The sequence below is a fragment of the Artibeus jamaicensis genome, unplaced genomic scaffold, assembly GCF_021234435.1.
Source record: "Artibeus jamaicensis isolate MK-2021 breed Jamaican fruit bat unplaced genomic scaffold, CSHL_Jam_final contig_402, whole genome shotgun sequence".
Classification (NCBI taxonomy): Eukaryota; Metazoa; Chordata; class Mammalia; order Chiroptera; family Phyllostomidae; genus Artibeus; species Artibeus jamaicensis.
The window spans coordinates 5,845,828-5,859,753 of record NW_026521818.1 but is presented as its reverse complement, the minus strand read 5'-3'; positions in this window follow the sequence as shown (position 1 = coordinate 5,859,753).

The window sequence follows — 13,926 nt, the reverse complement described above, 5'->3', positions numbered from 1 at the left end:
GTGGCGTATAAGCACATGAGGATATTCGACATCATTTGCCATTAGAGAAATGCAAATGAAACCTAAAATAAAAAATAGGGACAATACCTACTGCTGATGAAGATGAAGTAAAACGGGTTGCTCACACTTCACTGGTGGGAATGAAAAACTGTGGCCCCTCTGGAAGACAGTTTCTTTAAACAACAAACACGGTGCTGACACATGACCCAGCAACGGCATTTCCGTGCCCTTATCCCAGAGAAAAAGAAAATCATGTTCACGTGAAAGCCTATGTGTGAATCCTTTTAACAGTTTGATTCAATTCGTAATATCCCCAAAGTGGAAACAAGTCAGACGTCTCTCAGTGGGTCCGTGACATCCACATCATGGGATACTACTTACCAATGGAAAGAGAGGAATTACTGATACATAAAAGAAGATAAATCTCCAGAGGATTTTGCCGAGTGAAAAAAGGCCAATCCCCAAAGCATTACATGCTGTACCGTTCCATTTATATAACTTTTTTGAAGTGACAAAAGTACAGAGATAAAGAATACATTAGTGGTTGCTAGGGGCTAAAGAGGGTGTGTGGGCAGGAGGGGCGGATAAAAGCCAACACGAAGGACCTCGCAGTGATGGGGCTGTCTGCCTCTTGACAATATCAGTGTTGCCATCCTGAGTGAAATACTGTGTTTCACCAGAGGTTATCACTGAGAAAACTGGGCAAAAATAAAAGGAATCTCTCTTTATTATTTCTTACAACTGTACATAACTCTACAATTATCTCAAAATAGAAAGTTTAATTTAAAAAATAGAGGAAGAAAAACATTGAAAGTCTGTAAAATATTCAATGATAGGAAACTTTATTATCTAGCTCTTACATTTGGTGTTTAAGCTGTTTCTTATTTTTCACTTTCTAAATAATGCCATGAATAGCGTCTATGCCCCCAAAGCTTTACATGTATCTGTTGTGTTTCCTTTTACATTTTGCCAAACTACTTCCCAAAAACTTTGTACCAAGTCGCACTCTTACCAATGTGGTAGGCACAAATGTGCACCCCAGGACAGACAGCCTCACCAAGCTTGAAATGCGTACTTGGCTTCCGATCATTGTTGATTTGTAGGTGAGAAATTGTACCTCATTTCCTCTATTTACTTTTCTGTAGTAGTGAGGGTAAGCATTTTAAACTATTTATAAGTCATTTATATTATTTTATGATTATTCAGTTCACCAAGAACCAAGGGATACCTCTGACTTTTTATGCAGGAAGTGGTGGGCACAGGAAACATTATAAACTGGTTAAAAATGGATTCTGATTTGTTAAAAGTTACTGTATAAGGAACAGTCAAGTTTGGATGTTAAGAGAATCCTAAGGTAAAAATATAACCAAGAAATGGGAAGGATGAGCAGACATAACCAGAGCAAATTCAGAGGTGGGGGGCCAGACAAGACGTGATTTAAGTCTGGGAGAAGTCAAGAAATGATTTCTGGACTGATCACAATATTACAGCAGGAACCTCATGAATGAAGAGCTGGGTATAGTCTTTCTGATGAAAAAAGAAGAAATAGGGAGGCAGGTAAATGAAAACTCTGCAGGGGTCAAATAGCATAAAAACACAAATAGCAGAAATCTGGAGAGATGGCCCGGGGCACAATTTTAACCCCAGAAACAAGGTCCTATTGTTTCAAGGCCCTATTTTGCTTTAAAACTAATGGGGACTGTGGGGGCAGGGTTGTGCAAACCCGTGTGACTGTGGATATAAACCGAGAAATGGGTACGTTAGGTTGGTGAATGTGCATGCACCTGAAAGAAATGTGAAAATTACTTGCAGTGCTTATAACATGAGTAAAGATGCAGCAGAAGAGTCTTGGTCTGTTTTTCAGGAAAAGGACATAGAGTTAGAAAGAAAAAGTGATCGCTATGGACCAACATTCTCAATCTGTAAACCAGCAAACTAGTGAACCCTCCTGGGACTACACCTGGGAAATCACATCGAATTACACCTAACAGAAAAGAAAATGGGCCAATATTACAGAATCTTTGTGTCGAAGAGAAAGACAAAGACATCTCTCTATCTGACTTTCTACCCTCTGCAGGAATCTGATCTGTAACCTTAGATAAGCCTCTGATAAGACCTTGGACAGTTTCTTCTTGGATGCCCTCCTGATAGAAATTTATTTCAGCAAAGATAGCTTAATCCATTTTAATAATACTGCAACTGCCAGAACATTCTTTCTTTGACTTGACTCACCATTCTTGTATTTCTGATTCTCACCCATAAAATCGAGTTCTCCCCCTGCAGCCACACAAACCAGTGAAAATAACAGATTGTATTTCATGAGTGCTGACTATTGGACACTTATGTACATTATAAGCATTATTTCATTTAGTTCCCCAACCTTAAAAGTAGATAGTTTTATTATCCCTGCACTAATGATGAAGAAGTGGAAGGCAAAGAGATGATGTAAACTCCCGAGTTAGGGCGTGGGCACAGGCAGTGTTTGAACCCAGGTCTGTCTGTGTCTCAGGCTCTTTTCTCTGTAGTATTTTGTTAGATTCTGCTAAGCGGCCTCGTAAGTCTCAGCCAGTGCTTTTTGTGAGAGCCCTGTAAGTTTTGGAAGCCAGCTTCTCCATAGAGATACATGACAGTTACGGATTTTTGCCACTAAAATATTGTCACATCTGTTTCTAGAGACTTTTCCATAAAAAGTACAGTCCGATTGCATAAAAGAGCAGAGAGCTGGCATTGCCGATAGTGTGAACTATTTTGTGTCCACTTAGTCACACGTGTTTATTTAGTAAACACCTTTACACATGAGGCAGATTCAGTTGAAGACCTGCTTTCATTATAGCCTGTTAGTGACTTTGTGGGAAGGTAAGTAATCTCTCCCACTTCTAACTATTATCTATCGAAATATTCACAAAAACAAACTAAGAAAAACTTCAGAGTCAGCGAATGGTCAAACTGGCTCAGGACCGTTAGCAACAACTGGGCTTAATGACAGGTTTCCCGACTGAACACAACATGTCAAGGGATCTCATTAGTGCAGAACGGAGGGAGGGGCTCCGCCTCCTCTCCCTGACACCCTGCTCAGTGGAGGCTGCATGCAGCACCTCTTGGCAGGACCCAGAATTCTGAGACTCCCCGCAGACCTTTGAAGATTCAACATCCAGCCCTAGTCATTCTTACATTTGCTGCTCATCCATCCCGAGCATGTACAAGCTGATGCGAGAATTTTGCTTCACTCAGGGAGAGTTTTCTATGCTGAAAATACTGTTCAGGTATTTACCTTGTTTTCAGAAATTGATATTCACTTTCTTAAAGTCACTGATTTTTGATAACCTCATTCTTCCTAGGCTTTAAGTTTAATTTACAAATTCTATTTTTCTGGTTCTGCCTAGCAATTTTAGCAATCACTCTAATGATCTTTAAACAATATTTGATCCTATTTATGCCTAGTTAATGAAACACTTTTGCTTTTTTTTTACCCTGCATTTATAAGTTTAATATATCTTATTTCCTTTTATATAGTTCAGTTGCTTGACTGGCCAACTCTACCAAGTATTGAGTAATTCACATAAATCTAATAAGTTAAGTTTATAAATATCATGACCCCTGAGTTCTCTTAAGTGTTACAATATTGTATTATGTAGTTAGTAAGAATTCCAGTGTGCATTACAAGCCTGAATCAATTAATTAGATATTTGAAGTTGAAGTTACAAAGCTAACACTCATATGTAATTCCCAAACACTACAAGTACATCAAATATTGAATTTTAGGTGCCTTTAATTAAAAAATACTAACATTATTGGGTTTTAGTTTTCTAAGACATTTCTCTACTCAATTCTCAATTCTGGGATTGAAAGATGCCTACCTTTTAAGGAGAGATAAAGTATCATCCTCGTTAACCAAGTCAATAATGACCAGAGTTTTTGGCCTGGACCTTGATGGGATGCAATAAATATTATTTATATGTGATTCCATAACTTCTGGAAAGGTGTCCATGTGCCCCATGTCTTTGGATTTAAGCCATACACATTACCTATTCCCTCCTGAGCCTACTCACTCACAGAAATCTGCAACTTCCTCATTCCTGCCACCAAAGTAATCACATGATTATTTGCCTGTGAAGATATGTCATTGTCTGCTCACCCAGGCCTATGGACCGATCACCACGGCCAGATCCCTGCATTCTTTTCCAATGATTTTCTAATATTACAAATAAAAAGTTAGTTTTGGATGTCTCCCATATGACTGAAAGTCATAGTTATGTGAAAATTCTACTGATAGCACTTTTTAAAATAAAAAAAAAAAAAAAAAAAAAAAAAAAAAAAAAAAAAAAAAAAGAAAGAAAGAAAGAAAGAAATAAATAAACCTAATCTTTGGTCTTTTTCTGGTTAGACTTAACATCCTGAGATCATTTTGGAGGCTCCTTCTGCCACCTCGCCTAGCTTCATGCCTCCCTTGAACTGAATAAACCCGTCATCTTGATCGGAGACACTGGTCACAGTGCTCGCTGAACCAGGACCTGGCATGGCACTTTGGAAAGTCTCTCCTCAGTTTGTCTTTGGTCTTCCCCCAGCTCCCTGGGGTGAGCTCCCTGCCTGCTCACCGGAGTCCTTTGGGAAGCTTATGGCTTCACCTCTGGAATCCACTCCATAGCCTACAGGGCTGGGGCACAGGCATCGCGGGCCATGTAACCAACTCCCCAGAAGGCTCTTCAGCGACACTTTTGGCACTAGTCCAAGGACTAGTTTTTGAAACTGCTGCCTCTGTTTCTCTGTCTTGACTACAGGGACAGAACTCTGGTTTTGTCCAGGGACTCGCCAAAGCCTAGACTCACTAGGCCTAATGCGACCCCAGCCACCTCGAGCAACACGGCTGTCGTGGGAGCGGCGAGCTGGCAGCTGGCAGGGTGCTTCTCCGGGACGTGGACAGAGGCTGAGGGGTTATCTCCTACCTCCCCTGTGCTCAGGAAAGTCTTCTGGGATAGAGGAGGTTCAGTTCACTCGTGTTCAGTCTTCACTATTTACCTTATTTTCTCTCTCTTTTTTATTTTTTTATTGATTATGCTGTTACAGTTGTTCTATTCCCCCTTTATTCCCCTCCGCCCCACCCCCCATCCCCACCATCACCCCCCTTTAGTTTCCATGTGCTCTCAAGTCCTTTAGATTCTATATTTCCCATGCTATTCTTGCCCCCCATCTATTTTCTATCTACTGTCTATGCTACTTATTTTCTGTACCTTCTCCCCCCTTCTCCTCCTCCCACTCCCCTGTTGCTAACCCTCCTTGAGATCTTCATTTCTATGTTTCCACTCCTGATCTTGCTGTCCTTTTAGTTTGCTTTTGTTTTAGGTGTGGTTGTTAATAACTGTGAATTTGTTGTCTTTTCACTGTTCATGTTTCTTTAACTTCTTTTTCTTCAATAAGTCCCTTTAACATTTTATATAATAAGGGCTTGGTGATGATGAACTCCTTGAATTTGATTTTATCTGAGAAGCACTTTATCTGTCCTTCCATTCTAAATAAAAGTTTTGCTGGATAGAGCAATCTTGGATGTAGGTCTTTGGATTTCATGACTTGGAATACCTCTTTCCAGCCCCTTCTTGCCTGTAAGGTCTCTTTTGAGAAATCTGCTGACAGTCTGATGGGGACTCCTTTGTAGGTGACTGTCCCCTTAGCTCTTGCTGTTTCTAGGATTCTCTCCTTCATTTTAATCTTGGCTAATGTAATGATGATGTGCCTTGGTGTGTTCCTTCTTGGGTCCAACTTCTTTGGTACTCTCTGAGCTTCAAAGGAAATAGACTTCCAGGAAACCTTATTTTCTCTTTTAAATAGTCGTCCTTTTCTCCCTTTGTGTCATCTTCCTCCCCACCCCCCAAGTCCTCCAGCACTGTCCCAGGTCTCCGTGGTGGCTTTCTCAACCATTACGTGTGGTGAATCAGTGACCTCACTGTCAGCTTTCTTTCACCCATGAATGCAAGCTCGCCAGGCCTGAAGTAGCAAACATAAGTAGCCATAGACAAAGTAGCTATATGTTTTTTAAAATAAAAAAATTCAACATAAAGGCATATAAAATAGGCTCCAAAATATAAAACTCTACTTGTCTTGGATACTTAAAAAATAACTTGTCTGGTTTTTATTTGAATAGTACATTGGCAAAATGATTATTCTTCCCTTATGATTGATGGTAATTTTGTTGCTTCTACTGTTCTCTTTGTGTTCTTCTTTTGTCCGTCATTCCCATAGGCCTGCACACCCCCCTTTATTCCCACTGTCTACATGCGTGACTCTTTTACTAATTATTCTAAACATTCACAATAGAAATGCATTTTATCTTATTAGAAATAGTGGCACCAGAACATCACCTCTTGGGTGAATATCCTTTCCAAATCCCCACTTCGTGTGCACATCCAGAGATGCCTGGCTGAATAACCACTTTGTGGAGTTAGAGGAGGAGTGAGGACTTTCTCCTGGAGACTACCAGGACACCCAAGAGCTGGAGGGGCCTGCACGAAAAGCTACTGGGGCTCATGGAAGTTTCCGTTTTAGATAGACCATGTTCAAAGACCAGGAAGGAATCAAGATAGTTTCTAGAACTATCTCTTAGATGGGGTCCAGGAACCTTGGTCCACCTGGCTTCACACTTGTTGAACTCATGCAGGGAGTGTGAAATGGGGGTCCCTCTCACGTGTGCCTGGTGGTTGACAAACAAGAACTCTGTTTGGACTTCATTCCTGGCCTCTAGCCGTTTCCCACCCACTCAAGACCTCACTTAAGCCAATCTGGCCTTCCCCAAAGGCCATGCTTCTTTGGTGAATATTAGTAGTCTTCTACTCGTGGATTTGGTGGGATCCACATGCTTTCTTTGATCAATCTCTCTACCAAGTGGTATATGATAATAAACAAAATTGTATGCATTGTAATGAATAAAAGTCTCAGACTCAACATTGCCTCATTACAAACCTTGATAAACAAGGAGACACCAAAACAGTCCTACAACTTATGTATTAAATTTGCTGAGGTCTTCATTTTCCAATGTTACTGCCACCTTAACATATATTTTGCAGGACAACCTTGTGCTGAAGCAAAAGAAGCAAATACTGTCTACAGTATCAGCCGATCTTTGGGTAGAATCAGGCAAGAGGATCATTTTCTAAGTGTCCTTTTGAGTTGTCCTAAGGCAACACAGGACCAGTGGGCATTGTAGGTCAAGAGCACCACCCCCAAGGAACTTAGTCTGCTTGGCCTGCTGTGACCTTACACCTCACTCATGCAGGACGTGAGTACACTTTAAACATAAGCCCAAATCTTCAACATCAAAAAAACAAAAACGAACTGGCTTCACTTCCCCTGTGTAAGTGCTGAGAAGCACAACCACTTGGTCCACACTGCCTGAGACGAACAGGCATACTTGCATTTCACCCTAGAGAATGTAAATTTGTTTCTTAGAATGTGCCAAGAAATAAAGAGTCAAGATTTTATCCCCAAAACATGTTCATTCATATCTGAATCACCTGTAATCAACTCATCTATTTACAGAGGAGTGTCAGGCTAGGAGGCAGCAGGGTGCGTGGATAGTGGGAAGGTGCCTGGATCAGGAGCGCGATGTGTAGGGAGGACATTTGAGGCTGTGGGAGCGGGGTGGGAGCAGGGCCGGTGGTGCCCTGCAAGGCTGGGCCTGCCGAGGACTGGGAGGGTATTTGCAGTACTTACTCCAAACCTCTTGGAATTCTTTGGTTTTGATATTGTATAACACAACCACTTGAATTCCTTTCTTCTTTCTTTTCTTCCTTGAGCTTGAAGTCTTTGCTTGGTACACAAATTCCTGATAAGAATTCTGTGATTCTGAAGCAAAGGAGGCCATTCTAAGTAGAAATAAATAGCACGGAATTTTGGTGAATTCTTATTGTGACACTAAGTAGAGCCTTTTGCAAGGTTTTGAAATTCTAGCCTCATTACAGCAAAAGACATTGTCTGTCTACAGAGAAGACTGCCAATGATGGAAATAAGACTCAGAGGGAAAAAATAGCATTGTTTCTGAATATTGAATTCAATTGAAATTCTGAATAAACAGATAGTCAGATTCATTATTCTGTAATAGAGGAATCATGTTACTAGACAGGGTATAAAGGTGTAATCTTGTGGTTCTCATCCCAGGGATAACAGTGGGAGTATTGTTGGCTCAAGTGAATGGAATTATGTTCATTAAAGAAGTATATAAAAAAAATTTTCAGTTGGAGAAATCATTATTGGGCAACCACTGAATACATTTCCTTGGTCTCCTGGAGGATTTACTTTTTAGCAACTTTAAGGAAGAAAGTGAGGTTAGTGCTTGCCATCCATCAACCATGCACACATGCAAGCCAGCTAGTTTCAGAACACCTGGAACCTTCCATAAGGTCTGGTTTCAAGTCAAGGAAGAATTGTTTTTTCATCTACAAGAATTCTAGAATTTTTGCATATATTTGCATGTTGACTTTTAAACATATGGAATCATATAGTAAAAAAAGAAAAAAGTTTCATAGCATCCTGATGTTTTCATGGCCAAACTCAATTCAAAGAGTCATCCGTGTGAAGAATTCTAAATTGATTCAATTCTAGAGTATAGAAGAAAAAAAATATGGACATAGAGACTTAAGGGAAAAAGAAACATCATTAAAAAAACCCTCTAAAATTCACAAATTGAACCAGTTAAAACCATATGCAGTCTAATTAAAACCACTTTAAAAATACTCTTTTGTTAATATTATTGTAATCCTGTATCCAATCCAATAACCAAAGGTATTTTTTCTCCCTCCTCACCCTGGAAATTCTGGAAGATTTCCTTCAGTTTTTTTGTCCAGCTGTGGAAGCACCTGAAAGGAGTCAGGGATAGACAGTAGTAGAATCTTGACATCCTAATGTCGCTGAGCAACACTTTCCTGTGACTGCTGTCACTTTGTGGAAAAGAAAGTCTAAATGTGAAGGGGTGGATTTTACTACGGTTAACGGGGGGCTACCTCCCTCTTGGTGTTCGGTTTCCTCTGAAGCGAAATGTCTTGTGTTTTGTTCTCTTACCAAATGCCTGTTCCTGCTCCCTCTTGTTTCCAGAATTTACCTGGCAGAGGTGTCTTCCTGTTTCCAACCATAAAGCCAAAAACATCGCTGCAAAATCAAACTCAAATGTTCTAAAAGGTGAAAATCTTCCAAAACCTCAAACCCCCAAAACAATTTCTTGACCTTCAGATCTTTCTGTTTGCATATGTAACCAAAACAATTTCTTGATCTTCAGATCTTTCTGTTTGCATATGTAACTTAATATACATATAGTATACACAATATGATAATATATATTACAATTTTGTTTTCAAAAGCTTTAGGTACAATGCCTGCAACTTACTTTTTAAAAACCTTAACCGCATATTGTAAACATTTTCTATGTCAGTTTGTAAATTGAATAATGAATTGTTTTATCATATTATATTTTTGCCATGACCATCAACCCCCCCTTGCATCTCCCTTTCCCCTACAGACACCACAGGCATCCCTCTTGTTTTGAATAACTGGTTAGTGTTTCGGTTTTTTTTTTTTTACTATGCCATAATTTAATAAATAGTACCATATCGATAGACTTTCAAGTTGTTTCCAATTGTTCATTACTATTGATATTTCTGAAATGAACACGCTTGTGTAAATTATTATCGTGCCCATGTGTGAAGACCATAGTGGGGAGAAAGGTTAGGATGTTCCTGGCAATATCATTGTAAGGACAAAAGGATATACACAATTAACATTTTTAATCTTTTGCTAAACGACTCCCTAGAAAAATTGTTTTCATGTATATAACTACTCACAGAAAATCCAAGGGCTCGAACATACTTTATTAGGTTTGCCATGTGTAAATGCACTGGGCTAAAGCTGCTGTCTATGGTAAGCCACTGTGGGTGCACCACGCCCTGCGGAGCTCCACCCTTGCCCTACAGAGTTCACAGGGTCAGTCGGCTGCAAAGAAGGGAAACATTTCTATGGCTCGGCTTTCGAGCCAATGAAGTGCTTGTCAGTAGCAGAGATTTGACTCAGAGCCTCTGGACCTGTTTAGAAGTGGCCGTGAAACATCAAGCCTGAAATCTTAGGAAGCTGTTGTTGCTAAGCAGGAAGGGGGCCAGAATAGAGGAGGGTGTTTACTTAGGTAAAACAGAAACTTACGTTCTTCGTTGCTGAGCCTATTGAGGGGCAACAAAAAAGCAGTGTAGCTTACTTAGCTTTCCATCTTCAAACAATTTGACCTGCCCCACCCCGCACACAGAGCCGATAAAGCATATTTATTCCTTTACTGATTCCAGGCTGTCCAACAAACACTGTGTGACTTAGCTGCCCTGTGCCGGGTACTGTGCTGGATGAAGTAGGAGGGATGGAGTGGTGAACGAGGCTTGTGCCCAGACCTGCTATGTTCAAGGCATGAAGCTTACTACTGTAAGAGCAGAAAATCAAGTAGGACGTGGAGCTTGCTCTCAGAGACTTTATCCTGCTGTGGCGATACAGACAGGCTCATGAAGGTCTGTTAAACCTTGAACCACAGGTACACAAACACAATGCTAGTAGGTATTAAAAATGAAAAAGATTCTTTACAGGGGGAATCCCCGGAACCTGTGAATACGTTAGTTTGCATGGCAATAGGCCTTTGCAAATGTCACAAAGTTAAGGATCTGGAGGCGGGAGGTTTCTTGGAATATCCAGGTGGGACCAGTGAAGTCACAAGGATCCTAATGAGAGGGAGGCTAGAGAATAGAGAAAGAAGGCAGTGTTGTTTTAAACCACTGGTTTGTGGTAATTTGTTACAGTGCCAATAGAAAACAGGATGTGATAAAGTTGAGCGGAGGGCAGTAGTTCAGGTGAACTTTGATGCAGAGGCGGGATACCAATAGGCAGAAATGGGAAATGGAATTCCAAGGAGAGAGCAACGTGCCAAAGGCACAGGGGTGAGTGCGCACAAGGCATGCTCAGTGGATGTTAAAAAGCATGGGAACCTTTAAGGAAAGGAGAAACCTGGGGGACACATACCTAGGAAACAATACCTGCCCCCCAGCAGTCAGCGTTGAGGGAGCACTTAGACGACTTCGGTGAGAAAGGAGAGGCAACCCCACTTGAACAAGGCCTAGGGAAATGAAAGTGGGTCTTGGAGGCTTAGCTAGAATGAGGTGAAAAAGAGCGTGGGAGGGTCACTTTGGCCAAGAGGAAAGGGGTAGCAAGGGGCAATGCCAGAAGGGACAAGATAAGGGGCCGCTGGGCAGAAAGGAAGCCGAGAGCTTGGGGTAAGCTAAGGAGCGCCTCTGATATTGAGCCAAGGAGTTTGAACTTCTATTAGGAAACACGGAAGGAATTTGAGGATGCCAGGAACATGATTTATTCATATTCCTTTGTTGTCTGTAGGATGAACATGCAAAGCCACCACAGTGCCTGTTGGCTGCTTCAGGGCCTGGCTGGGAGGGAAATGGACAATTCTTGAGGTAGGGAGAGAAGTGTACCCTCACCTCAGGCTTTTTGGCTGCACAGCTGATGTACTCAGACCTGTTATTTTGTTTGGCATGCAGAGTGCTGACTTACATGGTTTTGAGGCTAAGGTGGCATTGTGGGATGGGTGAAACGATTAAGAAGCTCTTGAGAGCTACACAATTTGATGTCATGAATGCTGAGCTGGAAGTCAAGGGACCTGAGTTATACATACAACTTTCCAGCAATGAGATACATGAATTTGAGCAAATGACCATAGGTCTCTGGGACTCAGTTTCTGCCCCTATGAAACAAAGGCCTGAGCTGCACTATACTTGGCGGTGTTTGAGGATGCAGTTCAATCGTGCCAATGACTCCTGAAGCATTTCCTCTTTGACTCTACGTCCGGAAAATCTTCTGGCTTGATGCTGATGCCTTTAACATGAGACACTGTATAGCCCAAGTCCTACTCTAGCCTCTTGCTCCTAAGTGAGCCACCATAGGCCTGGGCTTCTTTGTTGGCAAACAGATCACTGAGCAAATCTCACTTCCTATTTGGCCAATAGAACCAAGTTGGGAGTGTGCAGCCAGGACTGGCTGATCCCATTGCTAAGTTGCCATGTGGGAGGCAGAGGGCACTGTTGGGTGTGTGGTGTTCTTAAAAGCAAGGATCCTTGTCAAAAGACTGGGAGAAAGAGAGCTAAAGACAGCAAAATGTGCTTCGATTATCCATGCAGAGGCACAAACAGCCTAAAATAAGCAACCAGTGACATTTCTAACATATTGTAAAAAACAAAAACAGCACTTAAAAAATACAGAGGGTTCTCCCTGAAAATTCACGTTTATGACCAGAATTAATCTCCAGATTTCAAGGGATTGACCATATGAGTCATTCATTAAGCAAGAATGTTTGAGTCAGCCATAGACTAAACCCTCTTCTCTCCGTGTCTATGACTAATGCCAGAAGTCAAGATTTCAAGGGTAACCCAGGTCACTGTTCAGCGTTCGGCTTGTGTATTTTTCTTGAAGAATGTTGGAATACTAGGCCCCTTCCTGAGACTAGATATCAGTCAAGGGATTTACTCAGATTTAGAGTTAATTCAAGTCCAGACACTGGCAGGGAACAGATTTTCATGCAGGGAAACCTTTTCTGACAGTTAAACATACAGGAAACACTGCTTTTCTGCCCTAGAAAACTTTGATGGTCTTATTGCATTGAAGTGTTCCTGGCAGATCTGACTGAACAGTTTCTGTGGTCCTATCTAGCTTATGATTTGATGAATGAAATGTATCTCCTTGGACGTCCTCTTCGGTCAAGGAAACTAGAGGAACACCTGGAGCAATGCCAGACGGTGTGACAATGTAAGGTCAAGGGCTGAGGGAGATAACTCAATAGAAACGTACATTTTTCACATTTTGTTGCTGTTGTCAAATCACCAGATTGGAGTAAATAAGCCTGTGCCAACTAAACTTACTACTATCTGGCCATTTACTGTTAGAAGACATATTACTTCTGACCTGAATACCCAGAACTTGCTTATCACTACCATTAAGAATAACTGCATGGATTTACTTAATGCTTTTGCCAGCAATATTTGTTCTAGAAGGTAAAATTCAGAAAATTCTGTAGAGACTTGGAAGTAATCTGTGAGGCAAGTAGCATATCAACATCCTGAGCACTTTGTGTAATTTTCTCCGTCACATTAACAAGTAGAATGAAGTGCTGGAAACTTGACAGAGAAATGTTCAGCAAGTGTTTGAGTGCTTTGCCTTGAGTGTGTTTGAATGAAGTATTGGACACCCCAGAGGTAGCTGGGAAATCGAGTGCAGAGAGCAGATTTGTGTGTAGCATACTTGTCTCGTAGCCAAGCTCTTACTGCTGGGCCTAGAGACAAGGAACTTCCTTCATTTCATGATTTTAACCCCACAGTCCCTTCCATCAGGCCCTTTCACAGATCCCTGATGGAGATCTCTCTATGAAGATCTCCTAGAAATCTAGCATCTAGGAGATAGCCTGTGGTTTCCAGAAAGGCAACCAGTAAGGATGCTGTCCTTTCCAGACAAGAGACAGAATCAGACTAAAGAGGGAAAAGGTTGTTACCTTCACATTGAGGTCACCAGCATCTCCTTGTTTTATTTTTCCTAGACTGTAGGGCCTAGATGTGACAGCATTCTGACATCCGTATTAATCCCTGAATTGTGTCCCTCCCAAATTCTCACTAAAGCTCTGGCCTCCTGTATACCCCAGCATGTGAAAGTATTGGAGATAAGGTCTTTAAGGAGGTGATTATGAGGTCATTAGGGTAGGCCCTAATCCAGTAGCACTGGTGTCTTTATAAGAAGAGGGAGAGACACCAGGGATACCCATGCACAGAGAAAAGGCCATGTGGGGACACAGTGAGGAGGTAGCCGTCTGTAGGCAAAGGAGAGAGGACTTGGGAGAAACCAGTCCTACCCACACCTAGATCT